Source organism: Lampris incognitus, chromosome 20 (genome assembly GCF_029633865.1).
Source record: "Lampris incognitus isolate fLamInc1 chromosome 20, fLamInc1.hap2, whole genome shotgun sequence".
In the NCBI taxonomy this organism is placed as follows: Eukaryota; Metazoa; Chordata; class Actinopteri; order Lampriformes; family Lampridae; genus Lampris; species Lampris incognitus.
In genome coordinates, this window is record NC_079230.1 from 13,991,807 (window position 1) to 14,017,186 (window position 25,380).

Consider the following 25,380-nt stretch of genomic DNA (forward strand, 5'->3'; position numbering starts at 1 on the left):
TTTATCAACTAACGGGAAAGCTTCCATTGGATGGATGGATGGATGGATGGATGGACCTGAGAATAAATGGACAGCATACATCAACAGACATGTTAAAGTTTGATTAATTGATTAGGTAGCCAGTAAGCATCATTCAAATTATTTATTTATTATTATTTTTGTCCTTCATCATTTCGCTGCTGTGGTGAGTGAGATAGCTTCGTTATGCTACAAAGTCAACGGTGCAGAATAAACTGATCATCATGTAGAAACAGCTCAAGCTGCTGCCGCAGTCTCAACGGCAGCACAGCTTCCATCAAACTGCGATGTCTGTTGGTTCTTTGTGTAATTTTGTGATTTGTTTTAAACCAAAGTTGATTGATTACCCATTCCAAAAATCATTCGGGAGAGGGAGAGAAGAACCAGCAGATACTGCAGAACCCGAAGAAAGGGGGTTTTGCAGCCCAGCTTGAATAGAAACAAGGCAGACCTGAAGATACCTGATAGATTATTGCTTCTGGAGTGGTGAGCAACTGCAAGGAGAGGTCAGGCTTTAGGGCATAGCACAACATAGTCACAGACTCAGAGCAGTGGCATTAACTGCACAGGACGGGGTACCACATAGGTTTAACCACAAAATGGCTGCTGCGACCACAATTGTTTGATCTGATACCAGCCTGAGAGCAGAATGTGAAGTGTCTGTGAGGTGTATGAAAATTAGCCTACTTCATGTCATGCAGAAACTGAGTAATTGGACATTACTGAATGATTCAACGCAGGCAGAGGAGCACAGATTTAGAGAGGATGTATCTATCTTTTTATTTATTTATTTTTTTAAACTTTGAGATACTTTAAGGCGGCACAGTGGTGCAGTGGTTAGCGCGGTCACCTCACAGCAAGAAGGTCCTGGGTTCGAGCCCCGGGGTAGTCCAACCATGGTGGGTCATCCCAGATCGTCCTCCGTGTGGAGTTTGCATGTTCTCCCTGTGTCTGCGTGGGGTTCCTCCGGGGGCTCCGGTTTCCTCCCACAGTCCAAAGACATGTAGGTCAGGTGAACTGGCCGTACCAAAATTGTCCCTAGGTATGAGTGTGTGTGTGTGTGTGTGTGTGTGTGTGTGTGTGTGTGTGTGTGTGTGTGTGGTGGGACACCCTGTGATGGCCTGGCGGCCTGTCCAGGGTGTCTCCCCATCTGCCGCCAGTGGCTGCTGGGATAGGCTCCAGCATCCCCGCAACCTTGAGAGCAGCATAAGCGGTGCAGATAATGGATGGATGGATGGATGGAGATACTTTAATGATCCCCGTAGGGAAATTACACTCTGCTTTTAACCCATCCTAGCTGTGTAGCTAGGAGCAGTGGGCAGCCGCTGTGCAGCACCCCGGGGACCAACTCCAGTTCGCCTTGCCATGCCTCAGTCAGGGGCACAGACAAGAGTATAAACCCTAACATGCATGTGTTTTTTGATGGTGGGGGAAACCGGAGCACCGGAGAAAAGCCACCACGGACACGGGGAGAACATGCAAACTTCACACAGAGGATGACCTGGGATGATCCCCCCCCGAGGTTGGACAACCCCGGGGTTGTATCTTGATGTATCTTCAAGGCTATAACAGTTTCACGGCCAATTTCATTAACGTAACAAGGAGTGCCCCTGCAAGCAGAACTGCATCGCACAACTTTGCCATCATTTGGAGGAAAGTGCCCGCGGTTGTACACAGCAGGGAATTTGAAGGAGTATATGCAGTTATGGAGAACCAGACACACTTCTGTGTCACCAACAGGCGGGTTTTGTTTTCCATAAAGGAGAGTTTCTATGGCCTTCTTATTGTGTGTGTGTGTGTGTGTGTGTGTGTGTGTGTGTGTGTGTGTGTGTGTGTGTGTGTGTGTGTAAGCAAGGGGGACAAGAGTTTGGTATCGGAAGTGTTGTGGTTTCTGTTTGTTTTGTAGTGCGAGTAGTGTTGACTAATCACCTTTGAGTGGGCGGCAGTTTCTACAGCAACATGCTTCGGTTGCGTGCAAGTAAAGAGTCCATGTGGGGAGCGAAAGAGGTGAAACGAAACGAAATGCCGTCTGGACATAAAGCACCTACAGATAGTATCGATGTTTGTGTATTTTGTGGAGAAACGTTCGAGTCGTGTCGACTACTTGTGCAACAATCCGGTCGTAGACGTCATCACTCAACCCTCATTCTCGCGTCTCGAGTCGCTAACCTGACTGTAAACCGTGACAGGCGCGGGGAAGAGGAAGTCTTCACAGGAAACAGCAGCCAGCAGCTAGACTGGAAGCCCCGAAATGTTGGCCGCCGTCCCCAGAGGCTACGTCGTCATCCGAGGATAGCCGATGGGTTCCAAGATTGCAGTAGCCATGAATATAAAAACATGCAAATAATTCAGAACAACCTTGTAACGAGCCATCATAAAAAGCAGCATAATGTAGAGGGGTTAGGGACACTGACAACGGAGCTGAGGAAAAGGAAGCGCTTAGCTCAGTAATATAGCAGCAGGACACACCAGAGGCTTCCAAGTTGACTGACACATGATATTCTTCCAAGTCTCCCCAAAAACACAGATACCCTTGCCTCACGGCCAAAGGGCACGGCCCTGTATTAGTGATGCTGGGGTATTTATAAGAGAGGTGGTGCTGCGGGAGTTCCTGGTGAAATGGGAGGAGAAACAGGGAGTCTCATGGCTATATAAGGGCTTGCGTGAAAGGATATGGCAGCGCTGGGGAGAAGTTTGTTACATATAGAAATGGGTGTGGGGAGAAAGGGGCTGGGGGGTGTACAGGCGGGGCTGCCGAATGGAGGAAAACACATGATATTTGAGTTAACACCTACGTATGCCAGATACCCGTCAAATCGTTCTCGCTTTCCGTTTCAACTCATTTTCAACGTCTCTCTTGATTGTTGCTATTCCTCTCTTACTTGCTGGTTCTTTCTCTTTATCTTAGGATCATCTAACCCGCCCCCCACCCCAGTCTCCTAAGTAGGTAACTTTGTCTGCCACTTGCTCTGCTGAGACTCCTTTCCTCTCTTTCGACCTCCAACACCACTCAGGGTCACTCGGTTTTTGTTTTGTTTTTTGGAGATTCTCCAGCAGTCGGTCAGTCACGACGGTCAATTCAAATTCATTGAACCAAACACCGATGCTTTACTTGCATAATGTGGTCACGCAGACCATCATTAACAGACCAGCTTTGTGTGACTCTCAGCAATTTGCCATGGCATCGTATGTCATTCCTAAGTTGATACAGAAGCTAATGACAATGCAGAGCATGCTGGGACCAGCAGCGCCATAGGCTGCAACTGGCTCAATGATCCCTCATTCAGTTCTACCATTGGGAGTCTCCCCAAATATTGCAAGCCACAAAACCCCTCAACACCCCCCCTCCCCCAGCCCTGCTGGGATTCAGTGGTTGTCCAGTATGCACCATCAGGAGGCGTTAGCCAAGTGAGAGGCCAACAGAGTAATGTGTTGGCTCCCTCTCCATGTGCCCAGTCACCATTGGCTCGTCAGGTGACATGAGACGATGGCAAAGTGCCACAATGAGATGTCAAAAACATGCCCCTGTCCTGCACTCAACTCGGCTTTGGCACAAGTAGACATGCGGTAGGACAGGACGAGTGATACCATACTGGAAGTGGAGTGTTACCTTGTAAAGTGGACTCTGCTTCCACGTCTTTCCCAACACTTAGTCATAGGTATCCTAGTTAAATGAATCTGAGTCACTTAGACCAACCAGCAAACATACTTTGACACATCATGGAATGGAATTGCACCCTAGCAGTATGCTAACAATGGTGCTTTGATTATTTCGCAACAATGGAAAAATATTGTGTGAATGCAGGCTTGACCAATCAATCAATCAATCAATATTGTTTCTCTGTGCTATCTGATTAAATTTTTGGTCTTAAAATAACGGCTCCGACTAAACACAAACGTATTCCAGCAAATGGAAGTGTGGTTTAACGTTTCTTTTTAGCCACAACAGAATCAAGTAAGACGAGACTATAACCTAAAACATTGTCCCCAGCTACCTAAGATTATTACATGCAAAACCTGCTATATAGCCCGCATACAAACAAGGCCAACATTGCCTGGCTAGTTTGCCATATAAATATATGTCACCCCACTCCTGGTATTGATTCCTTCAAGTTTTCGGGAAACAATGAACCACTAAGATTCCGATAATGATCAATGGTATTGCCACTCTAGAAAGATGTTTACGTTGGTCTATATGTAAATTATGTGGAAGAATCATTAAGTCTGACACTAAATTCTTCTGAATATGTGTCCCCACTGTTAGAGAGGGGGGTCTTCCAGCTCTCATCATATCCTTCTTAGAGTACCTTTCGCAACAGCATCGAAATTTGAGACCAGAACCCACAAGAATTTGGCCTAATCTTGAGCCAACCATCCACCCCAGCCTCTTTTTTCATTATTCCGTCTCTTACTCTTTAAAAAAAAAAACACTTTCCTTCAGCTAATTGTGGGCTTTTCATAGATATCAAGTCAACACTGTTTGTAAAAAACAAAACAAAAGGAACAGCTGTGAACTGACACAGGTATAAATGTCTACAGCTCTCTGTGACCGTTCTGGAAGAAGTGGCCCTCATGTCACCCCTACTTTTACCTCATAAGTGGAAGACTGAGCATCAGCAGATGAATCGCACCTCTAGACGTGTGTGCGCGTCACCCTCCGATGCAAGTCACACTCGCAGAAAGCTTATATGACATACTCACATACCTACTCAGACACACACAAAGGCATTAATCTCAGTTCACCAGCCTCACTAGCATGTCGTTGCTTCTGTTTTTGTTTTTCTTCCATAACAGGAGATTAAGGGTCTTTTTTTCCAAAATGTAGTCATGCAGAACAAAGAAGCAATGCATTTGTTAATGTGTGCTTGTGCACATGCACATATGAGAATATACGTCACCAACCATTCAAAGAGACAAAAAGTGGCTTTTTTCCAAAATAACAGGTCAGAGTCACATTTTGATGATTGCAGCACAATAAAACAGCAGCAAAAAGAAGACTAAGCAGAAAATTGACTTAACGTCAATTTACAATCGGCGAGGAGTGGATTCACATCGGCACGAGGATTAACAAGTGTTCGAAACCGCTTCTAAAACATTTATTCACTTCTGTCTAACAAATTTGCTGCAAAATCCATCGCACCACGTTGGTGGAGGAACATTTAGTGTTTTCAGAGGAGTCGGGTATCCCATCCTCCCGGATGTGCTAGTGTCCTGGGATTCATGCAAAATGAGAGGCCCCGGGTTTCTGCAACCCCACCCCCACCCGCCAGCCCCTCACCCCCTCCCTCCAGCTAGACAGTAAATTAGTAATGGCTGCTGTAACACATCAGGACCTTCTACAGTGAGATGTTATGTAACGCCGCGCTGGGGTGGCCATGAAAGATTCAGACAAGACAGCATGGGAAAATACTGGCTGCCAGCCACCGCCGGCTAGTGCAGCAGCATTGTCTGGAGGGCGGAGAAAGAGAAGAATTAGGACAGGGATGGAAGCGAGGGAGACATCCCTGTTTCTGCAAAGACATAAAGATGTCACCACCCCAGTTCAGAAAGCACGTTTTCACTGTCTATCAGTCTGGAAAGGACGAGCCGTCCCTTGTTTACTGGATTACAAATGCACCCGTTCCCCATCATCACAGCACCGCATCGAGGGAAACAAGATGAAATACATGTTTTGAGAATGCTGTTGAAAATGTATTAAAAATGTTTGTGCCATCTGATACCAGATACCCCACAAGCTCACCAGCTGGTTCACTGGGACAGACTGCGGACAGAAGTTTGGGCAGCCATCTGTGAATGACTCATTTTGCACAATAACAAGCCATTCAAAACATGTCACATAGATGCTCGACAAACAATCTTTTATCCCTCCTTCGTTTGCCGAGCTTGTTTCAGCCAGTTATTAAAGGGCAATATGGGACTGCTTAAGCAATAAAGCAAACTTTTCAAAACACAACCAACTCGACTTTCAGTCTGGACATTTCCCATGTGAAGATTGACATGCCATGAAATGGACTGAAACTTCTCTACTTTTACAGAGAGGTTCCGTTTGAAACACCTCCACAGTGAACACTGTGACACCTAAACTCCCAAAATGGCTGATCTTGTGCCAATCCAAGTTAAGGAAAATCTGAGCCTTCGTCTTTTTTTCAAGACAAACCAGCATGGTTTCTCAGTCAGTCATTCTCTATACGTGCCGAGGTCATCTTCAGATTACTGGAGATGTCTGTGAATGTTCTCATTCATCCAGGTCATGGTTATCCAAAGGAGTTGAATCAAGTGCAACTGGACTTGGTATATATCCGTGAAGACGTTTCGCCTCTCATCCAAGAGGCTTCATCAGTCCGTGCCTTTCTGACTAGACCAAGCTAGTCTGACTGGCTGGTGATGAGACTCAGAATTTATCCTCTTGGAGTTGTTGTCAGAGCTATAGATGTGCATGGCTCTTTGTGTCCCGATGTTTACCAACGCCTGTCGCTAACAGAGCCATAGATATGAGTGGCTCTTTTGTGATATGAGTGGCTCTTTTGTGTACCGATGTTTCAACATCGGTACACAAAAGAGCCACTCATATCTATGGCTTTGTTAGCGACAGGCGTTGGTAAACATCGGGACACAAAGAGCCATGCACATCTATAGCTCTGACAACAACTCCAAGAGGATAAATTCTGAGTCTCATCACCAGCCAGTCAGACTAGCTTGGTCTAGTCAGAAAGGCACGAACATGAGGAAGCCTCTTGGATGAGAGGCGAAACGTCTTCACGGATATATATCAAGTCCAGTTGCACTTGATTCAACTCCTTTGGATTACTGGAGATGGATTCTGTCCCAACAGACACTGGCCTCAAGGTGAAAAGACACCCCCCCTTTTTTTCTCCCCAGTTGTACCCGGCCAATTACCCCACTCTTCTGGGCTGTCCCAGTCATTACACCACCTCCTCTGCTGAGCCAGGGAGGGCTGCAGACTACCACATGCCTCCTCTGAGACATGTGGATTCGCCAGCCGCTTCTTTTCACCTGACAGTGAGGAGTTTTGCCAGGGGGACGCAGTGCATGGGAAGATCACGCTACCCCCCCCCCCCAGTTCCCCCTCCCCCCGAACAGATGCCCCGACCGACCAGAGGAGGCGCTAGTGAAGCGACCAGGACACATACCCACATCTGGCTTCCTACCCACAGACACGGCCAATTGTGTCTGTAGGGACGCCCTACCAAGCCGCAGGTAACAGGGCGATTTGAGCCGGTGATCCCCATGTTGGTAGGCAACGGAATACCGCTGCACTACCCGCACATCTGTGAAAAGACATCTTGGATGGAGTAACCATTCATCAAAGGACACAGTCACACCTACGTACGAAACATTTAGGTTTGCCATTTCACCTGATCTGTTGAACACATAAAATGTAAACATAGGGAGTGGGGGTTGAAACCAAGGCTAGCTTGATGACTACAAGCTGCTAAGCTTGATGTTGGGAATGAAATTATTTCAAAACCAGCATTTTTGAAATATTGAGTAGTAACCATCAGATAATATATATATATACATATATATATACATATATATATATATATATATATATATATATATATATATATATATATATATATATATATATATATATATATATATATATATAATTGGGTGGCATGGCTCAGAAGGTAGAGCGGGTCATCTAGTAATCGGAAGGTCACTGGTTCGACCCCCAGCTCCTGTGGAGAGTCTGTCAAAGTGGTCTTGAGCAAGACACTGAACTCCTAACTGCTCCTGATGAGCAGGTTGGTACCTTGCATGGCAGCCTCCACCATCAGCGTGTATGAATTTGTGTGTGAGTGTGAGACATACACTGTCAAGTGCTTTGAGTGGTCGGTAGACTAGAAAAGCACCATATAAATGCAGTCCATTTATATCAGATGCTGATTTTGCTGCTAAATAAGATATCTAGTGTTTTGGGATGAAGAATTTCAAATAATCATTCAATAGATTTGCATATTCTGCATGGTAATAAAAATTCACCTCTGAAGAAAATGTGGGAAAAAATAGCACATAAAGTAAAATGAGAAACAATTGAACCAGAAACTGAATTGTTTTGGGGGGAGGGGGGCTGTGTTTAAAGCACTTTTGAAGAACCTTGCCCATAAGTTCTCCGGGCCTTTTTCTGACACTACAGTACAGTCCAGCTCCCACTCAAGGCCCATCTCCAGATGTAGAATGCATCAAAAAACCCACACTTTAAAATTTCACGAGGCACTTTGATCCCTTGCACTGCCACCCGTCTTCTGCCATTTTTCACCCATGAATAAATGATACGAAAACGCCCCTCCATGTAGGCAATGGAGGGGCGGTAAATAAGCACAGAAGACCGAGGAGCAAAATATAGCATGTATGCTGTGTGGAGAGAGAGGGCGAGAAAGCGAGAGGACACTCATGAATTATTATGTGGAGCATGAAAATACACTCTATAATATAACATGATACAACGCATGTCATCTTGGCGCTGAGTGCAAACACAATGAACTGCATGGACATCAGTCCCACATGCTGTTTCCCCTGACTGTTATTTTGGCCCGTGAGAATCTTACTAAGCACCGAACAGATAGTAAAACTGTGTTGAGGTCCATGCGTACTCAGGTATGCATGTCTTGGCTCAATGTTCCTGCAGTATTTTCAAAAAATACAAAAGTGTACTTGTTGTGGTCGAAGGCGGAGTCTGCCTTCAGAGAAGAGGAACCACAGGTTCATGTGGAAATGCATCGGGAAGCCACAATGATAGATAGCTGAGTAGAAAGATGCACAATCTGGAAATAAACCTGTCTATATGCAGGTGATGGGTAAACTATCACAAACAACAATGAAGGTGTGAGATATAGAATGGCTTGATAAATTGAATATCCAAAGTCATGAGGCTGGATTCAACATGTTGTTCTGTGATATTGGGCTCGACAAACAAAACTGACTTGGCTTGACTTGACTTTAGCCTAGCACTTCAAACTGTGGTCTCTATCCACACAACATCAGGAACCTTTGAAAACTGCCCCTGTCGTTTTCCTTACCTCTTAAATTGTTTCTTTTCAAATCCTTTCCTTGTTATGATGGGAATATTTCCAAGGCACTGTGGCCCTTACCTTTATGTCCCTTACATTATTTGTAATTTTAGCAATTTTGGAATTTAAACTTTAACCACATCCATCCATCCATCCATCCATCCATCCATCCATCCATCCACCCATCCATCCATTATCCAAACCGCTTATCCTGCCCTCAGGGTCGGAGGGATGCTGGAGCCTATCCCAGCAGTCATTGGGCGGCAGGCGGGGTGACACAGTTGTGCTCAAATCACCTTGAGTCACTCTGAAGAACAGCTTCAGTTTTCATACCAAAAATGCCAGAGTAGGGGGTGTCCGGGTAGTGTAGCGGTCTAGTCCGTTACCTACCAACACGGTGTAACAGCTTGGTCCGTGTTTCTTGGTTTACAAGGAAGACGAGTCAAAAACTCACAACCACGCGGATACCGGGATTTTCACGGTGCTCGTCGTTTATGGCTATTACTCACATCAACCTTATCAAGCCCGGTTGTACGGCGACTATTGCAACATACTACATGGACAGCAGAGGCCACACGGAACCAAAACGGTACCCTTGAGTTGAGAGGCAAAAAGAGAAACAAACTCAAAGAATACAAGGCCTGTCGGATGACGTTGCTTCTCTTGTATCTAGCCAAGTATATCTTAAAGGTACATTTCCCAACTTTGACTGTTATAACGGGGATCGTAGGTTCGAATCCCCGTGTTACCTCCGGCTTGATCGAGCGTCCCTACAGACACAATTGGCCGTGTCTGCGGGTGGGAAGCCGGATGTAGGTATGTGTCCTGGTCGCTGCACTAGCGCCTGCTCTGGTTGGTCGGGGCGCCTGTTTGGGGGGAAGGGGGAACTGGGGGGAATAGCGTGATCCTCCCACGCACTACGTCCCCCTGACGAAACTCCTCACTGTCAGGCGAAAAGAAGCGGCTGGTGACTCCACATGTATCGGAGGAGGAGGCATGTGGTAGTCTGTAGCCCTCCCCGGATCGGCAGAGGGGGTGGAGCAGTGACCAGCACTGCTCGGAAGAGCAGGGTAATTGGCCAGATATAATTGGGGAGAAAAAAAAAAGGGGGGGGACTCGTTGTGGAAATGAACACAAGCTGGGGCCTTTCTACATCTCTGGTTAAGGCAGGTCAACAAAGCATTGTCAGGTGTGTTACCAAAATAGAAAGCAAAGGTGTGCCAGGCTGTACTACAGTACATCAAGACTCAAGATTTAGTTTATTGTCATTTTCATTATGTACCTGCGCACATAAATAAAAACGAAATGCCGTTTCTCCCTGCCCACAGCAGTGGAACAAAGATAAAAATACACATCCAAAAATTCCCTAAAAATGATACCACTAAAACGTAAAAACAGAACACAAAAAAAGCACAAATAATTAACAACACAGTCCATTCATCCATTCAAGTGCGGTTTAAATGTTGACAGCCAGTGTCTGGGGTGGGGTGGGGTGGGGGGGGGTTGGAGGGTAGGTGGATGGGCATGACCGGGGGGGGGGCACAGTTTGTGAATAATCCTGACTGCTTGTGGGTAGAAGCTATTTAGCATTCTGCTGGATTTAGCACAGATGCTGCTGTACCTCTTCCCAGACGGCAGGGGGGAAAACAGGTTGTGAGAAAGATGGGGAGATCTTTAATGATGCTGGAGGCTCTGTGAGCACAGCGTTGATGGTAAATCTCCAACAGGAAGGGGAGAGGGGCACAATCGAGCTTGCTACCTGTCTTCACTATCCTGTTCAGCTGGTGTTGTTCAGTCACTTCCTGGTTCGGTAACTGCAAAGTGACCATTGAACAGGGGCACCATTGAACATGCTTTCAATGGTGCTCCTGTAGAAGTTGGGTTGCAGTTGACTAATTATGTCCCCTTCAGAGTGACCTGCTGTGTAATTATAGTGAAAACAGATCTCGAAGTGAGTTTGAAAAATGCCGGGGGTGTATTTTTCCTCATATTCAAAAAGTCTTTTGTTTTGTTTATTTGCATTGAAAATCATGGCATTATCTGCCATCCTAGAGTTCCCATGAAGGACCATTACTGGATGAGATTTGCGCTCATCATTTTTCATTTCCTCTCCCTGACAGGCAAAAAAAAATATATATATATATATATATATATATATATATATATATATATATATATATATATATATATATATATGTTGTATTCAAGTGTCCCATTTAATCTCCTAACATCCTGTGCATTACCCACCTGTCAAATGTACATCCATAATTGTGACACACATTTCTACTTTGAGAGGCAGACAGTGCAGAGAAGGAGACTGAGAAGGAGCGGGAAAGACAAAGCAGAAAAGGGAGAAAGAGTTAGAGTGAGTCTTGTCTTTATACATGCTCAGTAATCCAGGTAAGGAAATCACAGAAAGTCAAATCAGTTCATTTGGACACCCCGTTTATTGAGCGAAACATGTCATCACTGATCTAAGTGACCTCTTTAGGCTCAGCTGACTGCAGGCATCCCCCCACCCCCTTATAAACAGCACGGTTGCGTAACTGTCGAGTGCCGGGAGGATTGCCGTGACTTTTACATCGGGGAAACCAAACAGACGCTGGCCAAGGGGATGGCACGACACAAGAGAGCTGACGCGTCAGGCCAGGACTCCAGTCTACACCCATCTACAGGTCAGTGGCCACTCTTTCAAGGATGAGGATGTGCACTTCCTTGATAGGGAGGAACACTGGTCTGAAGGGGGAGTCAAAGAGGCCGTCTATGTGAAGAGAGAATGACCATCTCTGAACTGATTGGGGCACTGAGACGAGTGATGGAGCGTTTCTCCCAGTAAGCGTTGTGTCCTGATGAACTGATTCAACTTTCCACGTGTTACAGAGAGATTTGCGATGAGAATTTTCAAGATACGTAATGAGACAAAATGAGATGAGACGAAATGAGATTACATTACATTATATTACATTAGAAGATAAAAACTGAATAAACATGCACATAGGCATGAGATAGGTTTAAAACACAAGCTTGTGTTATCGTCTAGATTTTAAACACATATGCAAGATGAGGACACCTGTAGGGAAACGTTACAATAACTGAGCCGAACAGCAGCAACCTTACCAAACTAATACTGTAAAAACACACCCGAACCCCAAGTGTAGAGGTTAAATATATATATATATATATATATATATATATATATATATATAAAGTGAATGTAAAGCATTTGTTACTTCTGGTGTAATAACAGGGTTGAATTAACGTTTCAAAACGGCAAAGTTTGCATGTTCTCCCCGTGTCTGTGTGGGTTTCCTCCGGGGGCTCCGGTTTCCTCCCACAGTCCAAAGACATGTAGGTCAGGTGAATGGGCCATACTAAATTGTCCCTAGGTATGAATGTGTGTGTGTGTGTGTGTGTGTGTGTGTGTGTGGTGGTGGGAGGGGAGGGCTGTGATGGCCTGCCCAGGGTGTCTCCCTGCCTGCCGCCCAATGACTGCTGGGATAAGCTCCAGCATCCCTGTGACCCTGAGAGCAGGATAAGCGGTGCAGATAATGGATGGATGGATGGATGGATGGATGGATGGATGGATGTTTCACACACTAATAAAGGGATGAGGCCGGTTATAGCTCTTACACGTTGTACACGTGGTGTAGTTGTATTGCCGTATCATCAAAAATCCTCATACTCTCATGTCAGTAAAAACGGCTGGGTAGACATGTAGAAGTCAGTCACGTGTGCTTAATGAGAAAAGCCACTTTATTTTGTCGTTGTATTCGAGGAATGAATGTGTTCTCTGCATTTAACCCATCCTATTGTACAGGAGCAGCGGGCAGCTGCAGCGCCCGGCGACCAGCTCCAGTTCTTCTTTCCGTTGCCTTGCTCAGGGGCACAGGCAGGAGTATTAACCCTAACACGCATGTGTTTTGATAGTGAGAGGAAACCGGAGCACCCGGAGGAAACCCACGCAGACACGGGAAGAACACGCAAACGCCACACAGAAAGGACCTGGGACGGCCTGGGGCTCGAACCCAGCACCTTCTCACTGTGAGGCAACCGCGCCAACCACCGGGCCAATAACTAATAATAACAATACACATGTCACTTATGGCCATTTTAAGTGGTCAGTGTTGGTCAGAATGACTATGAAGCGGTATAGTCGTTGCAGGAATTGTACCTTTACTGTGAAAACCCACGTGTGCGTGGTTGAGCAAAGCTTTCCAACGACCTGCCTTCTGACTCTTTTCCTAAGGTGGCAAAGTACACACTTCCCATAACTTCTGATGAGGAAATGAGCAGGCACGGCATTCTGTTAACACTTTACAAAAAGCCGGTGTGTTTTTTCTTTCTTTCTTTTTCTTTCTTTTTCTTTTTTTTTGTGAGGCGGCCTCACATGGAAAAGAATGAATCGTCTCGGATGCCATTTTGGCTCGCCACACATAAATATCCCCTGCCATTACACTGATGAGACGTCAGCAGAGTTATATTTAACCACATAGTAACTGACAAATTAGTTCCCGTTTTAGTCCCTCTTTTAGAGCATGCAACTGACAGCTAAAAGACATAGCCATGTGGGCGCAGGCGATCCACCAAGACATAGGAATTTAACCTCTCAATTAACTTGATGCCATTTGATTTAGCATTAAGTACGCGTTAGGTAATACCGCTGTCACCCGGTGTGGAAAGATCTGAAGTCACCGCCTTTCCATTTGAGAAAAATGATCATTTCCAAATTAATCTGGCGGCCTGTCCAGGGTGTCTCCCCGCCTGCCGCCCAGTGACTGCTGGGATAGGCTCCAGCATCCCCGCCACCCTGACAGCAGGATAAGCGGTTTGGATAATGGATGGATATACAAACAAAATAGACGTAAAGATGTGACCTGTGTTTATTTAGTAATAAATGAATAAATCGTGGTTTTCCTACATCGCTATTCTGCTTCATCGTCATCATCATGTAGTGTTAAATATAAACTGCATCAAACTTAGTATGGGATGAATTTACAAATCACATTAAGCGTAACAAGTGCTTTGAATCATTTGTGTCACAAGGATACAATGTAATTAGCTGTTAAACTTGTATATAAAGTGCATATCGACTGTCATGCTGACTAACGTGAGCATCGTAATGGCAGAATGACAGAAAATCCCCTTTTTCCTTCATGATTACCGGTGACTTTATTGTGTGATGAATGACCTGTAATTTAAAGAGCTAAAAAACATCCTGAACTAGACTCAAACCACGTCTGAAAAAAATGGCTGTGAGACGGCCAGGTTAGTAAAAACACTGAGCATCTCATTTAACTGCGCTTGTGTAGAGCCCCGTCATAGTCCACCACAAGTTTGGCTCTTTTGTTTGTTTGTTTGGTTTTTTTTCATGTCAGAACTCATTTGCATAACGAGAATGGAACAATGGCTTTAACACACGTCTAGAGAGACGCTCCCTCTTGGGCGTTGAAACGTGCTGCTGTGGGTGGGGGAGCACTTCAGGAATATTAGGAAAGGGTTAGTGTTTGCTCTGGAGGTAGAAAAGCTATGCGAGCATAATAACAAAGCCTATTCTGGAGCTCATCGGGTAAGAGGGCCTTTGGGATTTGGACGTTTGACATTTTCCTAGTCCAAGATAATGTGAGGTAATAAGATTCGAGTTTCATTCTGGCTGCGGGGTGTCTGTGTCTTTCCCATAGATTCCGCATCAGTAATAGGATCTGGCTGCCTGTCAGGCTCACTGATCACAGAATGGGATGGACATGGAAGCACATGCACGCTTATTCTTCAACCCCCCCCTCCTTTTTCTCCCCAATTGTATCCGGCCAATTACCCCGCTCTTCTGAGCCTTCCCGGTCGCTGCTCCACCCCCTCTGCCGATCCGGGGAGGGCTGCGGACTACTGCATGCCTCCTCCGATACATGTGGAGTCACCAGATGCACGCTTCTTCTGATCCGGGTTTAGCAGAATTATGTTTCACTGTACTGTAAAGTCACTTCACTGATCTGCCTGTGAAGAGCTTGCCTGCCTTATTTTTCATCAGCGACAGAAAGATGCACAGTTCCATACATGTTTTCTATCGGTATCAAGCTCAGCTTATTTGTAACCAGAGGAGTACGTACCATGCTACCATAGGGTTTTCAACAGTCACCCAACACAGCAGTCAAGAAAGTAACTCCGATACTCACTAAGGGAGACGTACTTTATAAACAAGCGTTTGGTAGTTCTGTTGTTCTCTCGATCAGGCAAAGCCAGGAATTGTTTTTGCTTTTTGCTTGGAAATGTTCTGAAAATTTGCTTAAAGTTGGACAGATATTGAAACACTAATATTACTAACATCACATAGCTACTACTTGAATTTTTTACAGTCTCTTTCTACTGAAAAAAAATACAAGCATAATGTTATATAAGTATATATCAAGTATAACAGAATTCAGTATGTACAGTTTTCTCTTTTTAAGAGCTCCTCCTAGTTCAGCTTCTCTCAGCCAATCTTTATTCCTTGATACTCACGATGATGTCAGACAAGCTCATTTACATACAGCCAATCAGATAAGTTCATCAAAATATTAAACTCCGCCCACCCTTGCTTGTACTTTCCCCTCAAAGGTCAGCTTATGAATATTAATGAGGACTAGAGCACTCCCTCACAGTTCTTGAGAAAACGGAGACTGGGCAGTTATGGATAAAGATATAACAAGCACAATATTAGTCATTTATAAATGAAAAAATTGTTGCTAATTGTCTCACTGTGCTGTGGTCAGTTAAATCTGGTCACTGGTTTTGGTCGTGGTCTGTTGCTGTCAACATGTCCTTGCAATTCTGAAAAGGCATTAAGGCAAAATACTTGGGTGCACTCAAGAGGGGATGAGGAATCTGCATTTATAGCATTGGAAAAAAAATCTGTTTGGAAACTGTATCTCCCAGCAGTGTAATAACTTTATGTATATAACACTTTTCTAAAACCATGTTACAAAGTGCTTTACAAAGAAAGAAAAAGTAGTAGCGTAGTTCATCTGGCTTTAATAACCTTAACTGTAGTCTAAAAAGAAACCCCTTTTTTTCAATTCGGTAGTGTCCAGCTGCCGTCCTTATGAGCATGACCCTCCAGGACTTGTTTGGATTTTTGACCCAATGTGTCCCTCTACTGTAAATACATTTAGTAGATGATGCCTCATCACCTGACTACACTAGTGCTCATGCTGCTTAAACTACCGAACAAAGTGGGGGTGTTGCCTTAATTTATAACTCTGTTTTTAATCTTGGCTCAAAATCTGATACTAAGTTTGAATCTATTGAGGCGTTAGTAATGTCTCCCTCTGCAGCAGCCGTGAACCGCTCTCTCCAGGTTAATGGACTCCGGCCATTTTACCTTGTTGTCCTCTACAGGCCACCTGGGCCATACTCCATATTCTCAGATGATTTCATGGAGTTTTGTCAGACCTTGCTACTCGAGCTGACAACATGTTAATCCTTGGTCATTTCAATATTTATCTAAGTGAAGCATCACATCCTCTTGGTAAGGCTTTTTCAGCAGTTCTCGATACCTTTGTTTTTGTTCAGTATGTGCATGACGCCACCCATCACAATGGAAACACTCTTGAACTGATCCGAGCACATGGTGTAGTTGTTTCTGATCTGACCATCTCTCCTCTTACATGTGCTGTGTCAGACCATTTTCTTATCAAATTTGAGGCGGCACTTTCTTGTCCTCGCAGCTGTGGCCCCAACATGGTCAGCATCCATCATGTCAGCCCATCAACCCTGATAGCGCTTGGTGATAGAATGCCAGAGGCCCTGGCTCATTTCACTGTATTGACTGGCTCTGTCGATAGCTTTACTAGTGACCTAATTGCAACTCTTTCTAATCTTCTCAAGCCAATGGCACCCCCCCTTTTTTTTCTCCCCAATTGTACCTGGTCAATTACCCCACTCTTTCGAGCCGTGCCGGTCACTGCTCCACCACCTCTGCTGATCCAGGGAGGGCTACAGACTACCACATGTCTCCTGCAATACACGTGGAGTCACCAGCCACTTCTTTTCACCTGACAGTGAGGAGTTTCACCAGGGGGATGTAGCACGTGGGAAGATCACGCTATTCCCCCCCAGTTCCCCCTCCTCCCTGAACAGGCACCCCGATACTAGAGGAGACGCTAGTGCAGCGATCAGGGCACATACCAACATCCAGCTTCCCTCCCGCAGACACAGCCAATTGTGTGTGTAGAGATGACGGCACCGTTGACTACCAAAATTAGACACTAAAGAAAATCACCACCCTGGTTCACTAATGAGGCACATGCTCTTAAACTGGCCTGCAGGAAACTTGAGTGGAAATGATGTAAATCCATACTTGAAATTTTTCATCTTGCATGGTATGACTGTTAAAGTATAAGCAAGCACTGTCAGCAGCTGAAGCAGCACATTTTTCTCACCTAATTAGTGTAAATAAACACAAGCCTAGATTTCTCTGACACTTTAGCGAAACTTACTCAAAAGCAACCTTCTACTATTTACTGCCCATGATTTCCTGGACTTTTTGGCAGTAAAATTGATGATATTAGAAACAATACAAGTAATCTACCTAAAGGCCCCGCGATTCCACTTTCTTGTAAGGACTCTCAGATTGTCCCTGTACTTTCACATTTTGAGACTGTCACACTGGAGACACTGTCCAAGCTGGCCTTGGCAGCCAAACCTACAACTTGCCTTCTTGACCCCCTCTCTGCTAATCTTTTCAAAGAACTTTGGCAGTTCCTGGATCTCCTGATACCTAATATTATAACTTCATCTCTTACTTCTGGCAGTGTTCCTACTAGTTTTAAAACAGCCATTTAAAACAGCCGTGATCAACTTGTGGCCCATATTTCCAGCAACAACCTCTGAACCATTTCCATCAGCATGTAGAGCCTGTCATTCCACTGAAACTACACTCATAAAAGTGGTGAATGACCTTTTGCTTGCTGCGGATTCCACTTCCACGTCAGTGCTACTGTTGCCTGAGCTTAGCGCAGCTTTTGACACCATTGATCATGGTATACTTTTGAACCGCCTTGAGAATGACCTAGGTGTTTCAGTTCTGGCTCTGTCTCAGCTTAAGTCTTACTCATCTGATAGCACACCGTGTGTCTTCCATGGTAACGTTACATCTCATTTCTCTGCAGTGAAATCCCAGGGCCATCTCCCCAGGGCTCAGTTCTTGGTCCTTTGTTATTCTTTCTTTACATCTCTCCTCTTGGCCATATTATACGGAGCTATGGAATAAATTTCTACTGCTACACTGATGCTACTTAGCTGTATGTACCTGTCAAGTCAGACGATCATTTTCATACCAGAAATCTAGCGGCATGCTTGTCTGCAGTGAACATTTTGATGTCATCTAACTTCCAACTACTTAATTCAAAAAAAAAAAAACTAAAAAAAAAACTGAGATGCTGGTTATTGGCCCTGCAAGACAAAGTCATCTTTATGATGACCGAGAAATGGTATCTATTGACAGCTGTGTGATTTTTGATCAATCCCTATCTTTTGAATTTCACATTAGAAAAATCACCAAGACCTCCTTTTTCCATCTACGAAACATTGCCAAACTCCAGTCTTTTCTGTCCATGGCCAATGCTGAGATCCTGATCCATGCTTTTTTTTTCATCCAGATTAGATTACTGCAATGTCCTTTTTTTCCAGCCTGCCATGCGCTAGCATAAACACCTTGAGCTGGTTCAAAAAGCTGCTGTTAGAATGTTAAACAAAACAAAAATGTTTGACCATACCATGCCGATTCTAGCCTCCCTTCACTGGCTCCCCGTTCATGCTAGATCTTTCGACCACCTGAGGATTTCGGAGCCTGTTTGTGATGCATCCTGTTTTCCTTTGGTCACAGTCCCACCCTCCTGAAGATTTATGCTATTGTTTGCGCTGTTCTCGTTTAAAAATGTTTTTACACTATTTGTTTTAGCCATGACGACTTCGGCATCACTCTCATCACTTCTCTCGACTTCTTTCTCTCTCTGTGTGTGAATGCTGTGTCGAAGTCTGCCTCACCACTTGTGTGCATGTGAAGTCTACACTCTCTGCAGGGCCCCACTGAGCAGAGCTGGTTTTGTGGCGTGGGGTCCCGCTGGTTCTTGAGTGCATCTGTGGGGTTCCTGGCGTTTTCTTGGATGGACATAAATTCACTAAATTTGCCTTGCACTCTCTTTACAAGTTCATTACCCAGCACATTTAAATTTATTAAATTGGCTCATTACCTTGCTCTATGTAATCTAAGATGTTACATTATGATTCTGTCATTTTTTGTATTTTGTGCATTTGACACCTATTGCATGCCTGTCCATTCTGGAAGAGGGGTCCTTCCTCTGTTGCTTTTCCTGAGGTCTCTCCCATATTTGTTTCCCTGATAAGGTTTTTCTTGTGGAGTTTTTCCTCATTTGGGTTTAGGATTCGAGGATGGAGGGTATCATATGTCGTATACTGTTGTATATTGTACTGATTGTAAAGCCCTTCAGGGCTTCCTTGTGAATTTGAGCTGTACAAATAAATTGACTTGACTACCATAAGCTCCGGTGACTGCCAAAGCTTTTGGGCTTAGCTGGAGCCATCGCTCTCTTTTGGCCTTTTAATGGGACAAGCGGTTTATCAAAGAGAAAGGTGTTGATGGACCTTAGACACGGAGTACTTTAACAGCGCCCTGGGATATACAATGAGGTCAGGAAGAGTTTCAGTCTAAAATGAGATGTGCACCTCTTGCAAAATGTGACACCAACTCTAATTAGTATATTTGTGGCCTGAAAGGCTAATCATGAGATATGGTTTGAAGGTATCAGCTATTCTGGACTCTCTTTATTTATATAATAGTGATATTTCAGATAAATTTTGATTGCTACATTTTAATACATGGCTCCCTGAGATTGATGAATATCAAGTAAGATTACCTTTCCCATAATGAATACCATTTACAAACCCTCCAGTTTTTAAGAAACTTCCAGTAGGAGCTCTAATTCTTCTTTTTTTTCCCCCATGTGTTGATTGGAGAAACGATTTTGGGCATACTTTTGGGCAACTAAAGCACCTCCTGAATATTTTGACTTAACAATTTTTAAGAGGCTCCAGGTACGAGCAATAGGCACATTCATCTATCTCACTTTCTGTTAAAGTGAGTGTGTCACAAAATAGAGATGACAACGACATGCGAGGACAAGACCTCTCTGAATTTATGGGCCGGTTCCATCATTCAGTTTCAGGGACATGTTTGAAGAGACCAGATCCACTTGACTTCAGGATTCACAAAAACTGTGCACGTTTTGCACGTCCTGCAATAATGCACGATCAAGACAAAAGGAATTGCTCCATTGGTCGTTTTCGATTTGAAATAAATATCAGTTTCATTTCTGCGAATTGCTAGTCGGTATTCTGTCACATTTATGTGGTGCAAAGGTCATTAAGATGCCAAAATGTAAGCTGTGATTTTAAGAGTAGGTGGCTGTCAAACTATGGGTATCTCATTTCGATATGAGCCTCTTCCTGTGTCTCTGTGTGAATGTGATATTTGACCTCTGTGGTGGGAGTCGTGACAGGATCTTTATCGGCCAAGATCCAATTATATTTTTTCATGGCAACGGAGCAACAAGGATTAAAGAAACCCTGCAGCAGGCGCAGGGCTTGCTTTTAACCTGATATGACTTTAATGTACTATATCATATACTGAAGTATCCCCCCCCCTTCTCTCCAGTCTTTCCTGGCTCTCTCCATTGCATATGTCTCTGAGAAGCCAAACGACGGAGGCTACAGACGGAGACTTGAGGAGTTGGCTTCGATTTGCGGTTACCACAGCAACAGCCTGACCTTTTCCCAGGCCTCCGCGGAGCTGGAGGGAGATGAGGCGAGATCATGTCGGCACCTCCTTTTGAACCCACAAGGGTCTCGGTGCATTATGAATAAGTCTGCGATGTCATGTGCTGCCTTGACGTGTGTGCGTGTGTGCACCTTGGTGACCTCTAGCGTCAGTGATTACTTCCATTACCGGTTCATTATCATGAGCCTGAAGTTGCATCTAGAAATGACTTTTGCCCCTTAATTCATTTTTCTTCTTGTACTTGTTTAACAGGACCACTGTCAGGGTATTCCAGCTGTGTTTCTTCTTATAGCGATGGTGAATCCCGCTCTGCCCTTTGCACTTTTTGCTATTCAGTGCAGGAGCAGTCACTAAATGCCTAGAGTGGGAGTGCAAATGCAAAATATTTAACTGATGTTTGCAGTGGCACATGAAAAGTCTTGTTGCTGAGTCTAAAAAATTGTTTCCTCCACTGTGGTGTTGGCCAAAAAGGAAACCATGCAAAAACATTAAACAGGGGAGTGCATGTAAAATGTGTCAGTGGTTAAAAATGACTGATCAAATTAGAAAGACGTCCCTGTAGGGTGTACGGGTGGTGTGGCGGTCTATTCCGTTGCCTATCAACACGGGGATCGCCAGTTCGAATCGCCGTGTTACCTCCGGCTTGGTCGGGCGTCCCTACAGACACTATTTGCCGTGTCTGCGGGTGGGAAGCCGGATGTGGGTATGTGTCCTGGTCGCTGCACTAGCGCCTCCTCTGGTCGGTCGGGGCGCCTACTCAAGGGGGAGGGGGAGGGGGAATAGTGTGATCCCCCAACACGCTACGTCCCCCTGGTGAAACTCCTCACTGTCAGGTGAAAAGAAGCGGCTGGCGACTCCACATGTATCGGAGGAGGCATAGTCTGCAGCCCTCACCGGATCGCCAGAGGGGGGTGGAGCAGCGACCGGGACGGCTCGGAAGAGTGGGGTAATTGGCCAAGTATAATTGGGAGAAAAAGGGGGAGGAAAAAAAAGACGTCCCTGGTTTAACAGTGGTATGTCACCATTCGGCAAGAATGTGCTCATGGTAGACGGTACACTTCAACATAATGTTGTTGTAGCGAATGCGGGGGCAGTCAAGAATCGTCATAGCCGGGACGCGAACTCGGATCTCCCGCACCGCGGGCTGTTAAAGTGTGTTGTTTCCTTCTACTAATGAGACGTTACAACTCGTTTCAACCCCACGGGGCTATAAACTTTAATAATAACTTCGGCACGTAAGGTTATGCATCATGCTCGGTCCGTTATTCCAGGTGCAACAACCTAAACGACCCCTGTGTAAACAAGGAACTAAACAATGGTTCCTAACAATAGTTCCTATTGTTACACGGGCGACAACGTTAACCGGTCGACTAAATGGTCCGATCCGTTAGCCAAAAGGGCTAACGTGTCTACTTATCCGTGTACGTTACACTGTGCATTGCGTTGTATAGTGTGTACTGCACCACACACAGCAGCTGCCGCCATGTATTATGTTCATGTAAATGACATATCGTGTGTCTATGTGGCCTTGAGGATAGGAAAGAATGAAATTAATGGGGGGGTGGGGGGAGGTTGAATGAAGTGCACCCACTGCAATCTTTTTTTTATTTATTTGACTACCAAAACAGTTTAGCGGATAGTGTGGCAGGTTATGTGAACACGGGAGGAGGGGGCTGGTAGGAGGTTAAAGAGGGAGAGGAGTGAAAGGACTCTGTAACCTGATCTGTGTGGAGTGCAGTGATTTATGTGAATGGGGCATTTACAGTATGACAAAAGGCCAGAGTTCATCCTCCCTGTTGACCGAATGGGACATCGCTGGGGGGCTACTGGGCAACGTGGATGGAGGAATAGAGAGTAAGCAGAGTGGACCAACTGGAGGGGGGGGGGGGTTGATATTTTAAGGCTGTTATGACTATGACCGAAGCCGTGTGTCATTGTCAGCCATAGCGTGGGGTCGTAGAGCCAGTTATCATGAGTTGTTTCAGTAACATGGCAACAATCTCCCGGTGTCGACTTTAACAAATGTCTCCGTTTCGATGGGATCCTTATCAGAATAAATAAATAGATTCATATCACGCTTCCCAGAATGGAGCTTTAAAGTGCTTCACGAATAGTGAAGTCAAGACGAGAAGTCCAGGAAAGGAAATGGCAGCCAAGACAGATTAAGTTTAGTAAAAACTGTAGGTTTGTCACACAGAATTACTCAGACGCCAGCTTGAATTTGATGATTTAGCTTTCAGAGGGTTTTATTTTTATGACGCAAGGATAGAAAACGGTAGAAAAATATTAGAATGAACTTTGACACGAACACCCCACTGGCTATCTCAGCAGGCGCAGTCTACCACAGCAGCTTCATCAGGGGGGACGAGGATAAATTTGGCCCGATGGGGCTTATGAAAGCAGTAACTAAAACAGTAGTTATGGAGCAAAAAATTATATCATTTTGGGGGGGGGGTTCCCCCTTTTCCTCTCCAATTGTACTTGGCCAATTATCCCACTCTTCCGAGCCATCCCGGTCACTGCTCCACTCCGTCTGCCGATCCGGGGAGGGCTGCAGACTACCACATGCCTCCTCCGTTACATGTGGAGTCGCCAGCCGCTTCTTTTCACCTGACAGGAGTTTCGTCAGGGGGATGTAGCGCGTGGGAGGATCATGCTATCCCCCCCCCCGGTTCCCCCTGCCCCCTGAACAGGCACGCGACCGACCAGAGGAGGCGCTAGTGCAGCGATCTCTCTGAATAATGCTTTTCCACATCATATTGAGCCTCACTCCGGGTTTATCCAAAGTATGCCTTTTCCATCATATGATGCTGGCAGTGAGGTTTTGGCAGCGGGTGAGACCACCACAGCAGTCGGTCTGCCAGCTTTCATCCTTGTCCCTGCTAAACATGAGGCTGGATTATCAGAATCTCACAACATATCACCACCAATCATTAAAGATGCACCTCTAGTGTTCATTATTTTGCACACAAAAAAGATAGCTTCAAGCTCCAGCCAGCACTCTACATTACAGTCACTAATGAATCACTCAAGCAAGTGCCCCCCCCCCCACAATTCACTTCCTCTGTCACTGTTAGAGTACCTATTTCGCTAATAGACCGTATCCGCTACATGTTTATAGCCTGCTAGCGAAGTTTGGCCTGGAGGGCCAAACCAAAGGTGATCTGCGAGGCGACGCTGACATCAGTGGTAAACGCAGGCAAACCCATACGCCAAACCGACGGCACACCTCCCATTCAGACTTGTCACATAGCGACAAACCAACTCCTGGCCACACCACACACCCGTATATAGGAGTGTCACAGATGGACCTTCTAAACTATCACTGCTGCGAGGACATTTTCAGTGCTCTTACTTTTCAAAGACAGAGCGAAGATGACTCCGCTTGGGGTCAGGGGGTCAAATATTAGACATATTTGAGGTATGACAGGCTGACCCTCCCCAGCATACAACCCCTTTTGGGAGAAGATACCGAGTTAGTGGGTGATCGGTATCACAGAGGCACTCGTGTGTTTGCGTGTTAGTGTGTTCAGTCCGGTGTGTGTGTGTGTGTGTGTGTGTGTGTGCGTGCGTGCGTGCGTGCATGTGTGCATGTGTGCTCACATGTGATGACCAGGGTTCATATTTTCAGGGGGTGAACACAGGAGGTCATGCTACCTGTCTTGGTTTTCAGGATTTCTGGTGTGTCTGCATTTTCATCGCCTCACCTCATCTCATCTCTCTCTCTCTCTCTCTCTCTCTCTCTCTCTCTCTCTCTCTCTCTCTCTCTCTCTCTCTCTCTCTCTCTCTCTCTCTCAATCGCTTCCTCGGTCTGTGTGAACGACCAGTCACCACTTGGAAAAATTTGTCCATCCCCTCAGTGCGTTTAGCTGTGCTTGGTGATGGGCATGTTACAGGTCAAGGCTGACAGGCGATGGCGCTTTACAGTCACCACATATGGTCACGTAGCTGCACCCGCTTTGGAGGCATCGCCGGAGTCACCAGACTCACGTCATGGCTTAGATACTATAAGCTAAGATATACATTTCAATAGGTTTGTAAGTCGGTATAATATCGATGAAGAAGGCTGCACCACTTGATAACCTCATGACATCAGTGAATGATGTTGCTGTTGAAACGGACCATTAGAAATAGGCTGGCTTATCCTGATGCCCCCTATGGTAACCATTGATAGGTTGTGTATGGTGCCTTATCTTCTTTTCTGAACTGGACTTTCTCCCTGAGCTCACTCGGGACTATGGCACAAGATATTGTTCCATCCTAACTGTGCATTAGTAATTTTGGGCAACGCTGCTTTTTTTTGGGGGGGGGGGTTCCCCATTTTCCTCCCCAATTATACTTGGCCAATTATCCCACTCTTCCGAGCCGTCCCGGTTGCTGCTCCACCCCCCTCTGGCGATCCGGGGAGGGCTGCACACTACCACATGCCTCCTCCGATACATGTGGAGTCGCCAGCCGCTTCTTTTCACCTGACACTGACAGTGAGGAGTTTCACCA

The 25,380-nt window shown here is 45.4% G+C and overlaps 1 protein-coding gene across 1 annotated transcript in view; it reads right to left on the minus strand.

The window, feature by feature from the left end:
- casq1b (calsequestrin 1b) overlaps nt 1-25,380 on the minus strand; it is a 45,146-nt gene that overhangs the window by 15,382 nt on the left and 4,384 nt on the right. The window lies entirely within an intron of this gene.